The 5216-nt window shown below is 46.5% G+C and overlaps 1 non-coding gene across 1 annotated transcript; it reads right to left on the reverse strand.

The window, feature by feature from the left end:
- Nucleotides 1-1868: 1868 nt before the first annotated feature.
- Nucleotides 1869-1944, reverse strand: TRNAV-AAC (transfer RNA valine (anticodon AAC)). Its single transcript has one exon. It is a non-coding gene; the product is annotated as a tRNA-Val (tRNA).
- Between the last annotated feature and the right edge of the window lie 3272 nt (nucleotides 1945-5216).

Below are 5216 nucleotides of genomic sequence, written 5' to 3' on the forward strand. Positions count from 1 at the left end.
GTGTTGCTCTGCCGCAATCAGAGCCATTCTAGTGCCTGAGGCAGAGGCCATGAAGCCGTCCTCAGCACCCGGGCCAACTTTGCTCCAACGGAGCCTTGGCTGCAGGAGGGGAAAAGAGAGACAGAGAGAAAGGAGGGGAGGAAGGGTAGAGAAGCAGATGGGTGTTTCTCCTGTGTGCCCTGACCGGAAATTCAGCCCAGGATTTCCACACACCAGACCAACGCTCTACCACTGAGCCAACCATCCATGGCTGAGTGCTTTGTTCTTTGCTTAACCTCTTTACTTTTTTTTTTTTTTTTGTATTTTTCTTAAGTTGGAAATCGGGAGGCATTCAGACAGACTCCCGCACGCGCCCGACCAGGATCCACCCGGCACGCCCACCAGGGGGTGACGCTCTGCCAATCTGGGGCATCACTCTGTTGCATCCAGAGCCATTCTAGAACCTGGGGCAGAGGCCACAGAGCCATCCTCAGTACCCGGGCAAACTTTGCTCCAATGGAGCCTTGGCTGTGGGAGGGGAAGAGAGAGACAGAGAGGAAGGAGAGGGGGAGGAGTGGAGAAGCAGATGGGCGCTTCTCCTGTGTGCCCTGGCCAGGAATCGAACCTGGCACTCCTGCACGCCAGGCCAATGCTCTACCACTGAGCCAACCGGCCAGGGCCCCCCTTTACTTTTTTCACTCAGCCTATCAAGCCCCTCCCCTAGAACAGCTGTTAGTCTGTTCTCTATCTGTGAGTCTGTCTCTATTTTGTTTGTTCATTTATTTTGTTCATTAGATTTGACATATAAATGAACTAATACGGTACCACTTGTTTTTCTCTGAATGGCTAATTTCACTGAGCATAACATTGTCCTGGTCCATCCATGTGTCACAAACGGTAAGATTTCCTTCTTTTTTACGTCCAAGTAGCATTCCATTCTGTAAATGTACCACATCTTTTTTTACCCACTTATCTACTGATGGGCATTCAAACTAATTCAAACGCCTGGCTACTGTAAATAACGTTGCAATGAACACAGGGGTGCATTTATTCTTCTGAATTAGTGTTTCCTGTGTCTTCAGATATATTCCCAGAAGTGGAACCACTGTGTCCTAAGGCAGTTCCATTTTTAATTTTTTGAGGTAACACCATACTGTTTTCCATGATCAGCCTGATTAAAGATTTCATGACCTTTGAAACGTTAATGTCATTAGTCTTATCAAGAGTGTGATGTAGTCAAAAACAGTCACTCAGTTCAAATCGAGAACCCCATTTCCTCAGGTCACTTTGGCCATCCACTGAAGACTCTTCCCTAAACTCTCGCCTGGGCTGATTGTGTTGTGTTTACTCGGACAAGGGCACACAGGGACTCTCCTTTCCCTGGGCTCCCAGGAGTCCTTCACTGGGTGCTGCCCACAGACTGCAGATAAAATATGAGAACAGCTCTGGATTGTCCCATTGGATTATCATAAATTTGGGCCAAGTTTGTTATGTTAGAGCATAGCCAGCTTAAGTGGGAATAGATACAGCTAAACTGTGTACCCATAGTAAGCAACATGACTTAAACAGATTTTTTTTTTTTTTTTGCATTTTTCTGAAGCTGGAAACAGGGAGAGACAGTCAGACTCCTGCATGCACCCGACCGGGATCCACCCGGCACGCCCACCAGGGGCGACGCTCTGCCCACCAGGGGGCGATGCTCTGCCCATCCTGGGCGTCGCCATGTTGCGACCAGAGCCATTCTAGTGCCTGGGGCAGAGGCCACAGAGCCATCCCCAGCGCCCGGGCCATCTTTGCTCCAATGGAGCCTTGGCTGCGGGAGGGGAAGAGAGAGACAGAGAGGAAAGCGCGGCGGAGGGGTGGAGAAGCAAATGGGCACTTCTCCTATGTGCCCTGGCCGGGAATCGAACCCGGGTCCTTCGCACGTTAGGCCGACGCTCTACTGCTGAGCCAACCGGCCAGGGCTTAAACAGATCTTTAATATGTATTATTATAATTCTCAGAAAAACAAAAAGGTTTTCAGAGTCACTGCAATGAGGTGAGTTAAAGGTGACCATAGGAATCTTCTCCCGAGATAGCAACCATGAAGCAGATAATATCTATAAAGTCTGGACAAAATATTTACAAATCAAGAACAACAAAACACCACAGCAGCCACCTGCAGGCACGAGAGGATGAGCAGGTATAGGCGGAAATGGAGAGCTGCTGAGACCCGGATGAAGAGAACAGAGCTTGAGAATGTCATGTTTTTACCACATTTAGCCGAGTGGTAGTCCTCCCCCCCTCCCCCACTGGCATCATGTGGTTTGGCTAAAATTCTGGTGGAAAGTCAAGGTCATCCTGGCTAACAGAATTAGAGGACAATGTCAAGACACCACAGCCACTAGAAAGGGAAGATGGGAACCCTTGGAAAAGGACAGCAGACAAGGAAGGCTCAGTTAGGGTAACGGCCAAATATCTGAGGGACCTTCCTGCCATATACAGGGCAGACGCCAAGCAGGCAACTTAGAGACTAGTTTTGTTAGTTAGAGTTCAATGCTGCTTTTATAAGTTATTCTTTGGCAGAGTCTAACTTAATTCAAATTTTCTACAATGTAGAAGAATCACAATGTCCAAGACAACTTTTAAAATGACATATCACGGAAAGAAACCAGAAAGCGTGACCCACTCTTAAGAGGAAAAAACAAATCAATGCACTAGAGACCAATACCGGAGGAAACAAATAATAGAATTACACAGAAAAGAATTTAAGACATAATTATAACCGCTTGAGGAAGGCGGACTGATGGGGTAACAGGAAGGGCGAGATACAGGGATACATAATAAATGGATTATGATAAAAAATGTTAACTGTGAAATCAAGATTATGTTCACTCCAAATTTGATTCAACTTTTATGTACATTTAAAATGTTTTCAGAATAAAAAAAGATTAAAAAAAAATAAATACTTTATAAGAATGAAAAGTATTATAACCCTGATGAGAAACAGTATTGGTCTATATTCCTGATATAAAGTATCTTTTTCTCAATTTGCTATGTGCATACAAACGTCTCTGCTTATTTGGCCTAGTCAATTCTATCTGCTAATGCGGAGAAGGATATGTAAATATAATAACTAAATTTATGTTTATGTGTGAGCAATTGACTATCAGGGAAAAGAAAAGCTATGTGGTTGAGTCCGTACAAGCTTTGAAAGTTAAAAATATATTGTTTTACACAGCTGTTCATCCTTTCTGAACTGACACTCTTAAGTCAGTTTTCTCTGAGCTTACATTAGCTGATAAATGTAATTTTACAGATCCACTATAATTATTGCCTCTATATTTCCCAAGAATGAGTCACCACATACCGTAATGCTTTCTCTTCCATTTTTCCCTTCATCCCAATCCATCAAAAGTGAGAATTATGGGCAACTGCGCGTCCCAGGGGTTTTCAACACTCTGCTTAACACCAGCACGTTTCTTCCTGAAGTGATTGATTAGTAATCCGCCCACACATCTCGGCTTCCGAGGCAGCTACGGGCACCACCGTCTTTGCCTGAGTTTCTAACAAAACGAAGCCTAAAATGGAAGTTTAAATACAAGCAATTCACTGGAGAATATAATCCGAGATGTAGGAATGTGAGGGAGTGAAACAGGTGAGCAAATCTGAAATGGTACCCAACCGGTAGACAGAGGAGAAAGGTAAACGGTAAACGGTAAACGGAACGGACAGTTTGGTAGACTGTGCTAAGTGCTATGGAATAAAGACGAGGCAAGAAAGCAGGGACAGACATAGAAAAGGGTGAGTCAATTTTATTTATTATTATTATTATTATTATTTTGTATTTTTCTGAAGTGAGAAGTGGGGAGGCAGGCAGACTCCCGCGTGTGCCCAACTGGGATCCACCCACCATGCCCACCAGGGGGCGATGCTCTGCCCATCTGGGGTGTTGCTCTGTTGCAGCCGGAGCCATTCTAGCGCCTGAGGCAGAGGCCATGGAGCCATTCTCAGCACCCGGGCCAACTTTGCTCCAATGGAGCCTTGGCTGTGGGAGAGGAAGAGAGAGACAGAGAGGAAGGAGAGGGGGAGGGGTGGAGAAGCAGATGGACGCTTCTCCTGTGTGCCCTGGCCGGGAATTGAACCTAGGACTTCCATACGCCAGGCAGACCACTGAGCCAACCGGCTAGGGCCAGAGTGAGTCAATTTTAAATAGAACAATCAGGGAGATAAAATGGGAAAATGGGACCAAATCATGGAGGGCTTTGTGATACATTTTAAAGAAATGTGGCTCTAAGTGTGACAGGAGGCTCGTGGAGGAGTCTCGGAGATGTAGCCTGTCCGATTCTCTGCTGTCTGGAGGACAGACTGGCTCTGGGGGAAGGGCAGGAGCAGGGAATACGCTGAGGTCATCACACTCATCTGGTGAGAGAAGAGGTCTGGGGCCAAGATGGCAGTGGTGGAGACAGTCAGAAGTCATCCAATAATGGACAGATGTGAAAGGAAGACCCAACATGATTTCCTGCCAGATTTTATGTGTGTGGGGGGGGGGGGCAAAGATTATGAACTTGATCAATCGGAAGGACTGCAATGGGAAAGAAGACATACTGTACATATTTCTTATGTTTCATTTCCTCCCTGCAGCACTGGCGTGACCACCACCACGTTCTCGATGAGGAAACAGGCTCACGAGAAGCGGAATGCCCAAGACCTAGTCACAAACACAGGAGCTGGCACCTGAAATGTGTCTCCCTGTCCCCGAGCCCGATGCTGTTCTCTCTGACACTACACTTCCCTTTTATAAATCATTTCTGGGAAGGCGACAAAGTGACTATTCTGGGTCTTTAAGCCTCGAATTCGAGTCCCGTCCATCCCCGCTTGCTTAACTAGAGGATTTGGGAAGATATGGAATTTCCAAGTATGAACGAAGAGACCTCATGTATGGTGGGGGGCGGGGGGTAGGGGGAAGGGAGGCCTCACAGTTATTTTGAAGGTATGAGAACTGAACCACGAGACTCTGAGAGTTGTGAATTAAACCACCATCTTCACAGCCCAAGCAGCCCTAACACACGAGCATCTCCATGGTGATCGGAGCCCAAGAGACTGGGACGTGGTCAAGTCACATTATCCGTCACCAGAAGAAAAGGAGGCCTCTCACACTTTACTCTGTAAGCAACAGATGTTATTCTCTATCAAAGGACGACCCGTTAATGAGCCATCACCTTGAAGGACAGGAGAACAATGTTGGGAGTACCAAC

The sequence above is a fragment of the Saccopteryx bilineata genome, chromosome 11, assembly GCF_036850765.1.
Source record: "Saccopteryx bilineata isolate mSacBil1 chromosome 11, mSacBil1_pri_phased_curated, whole genome shotgun sequence".
Taxonomy (NCBI): Eukaryota; Metazoa; Chordata; class Mammalia; order Chiroptera; family Emballonuridae; genus Saccopteryx; species Saccopteryx bilineata.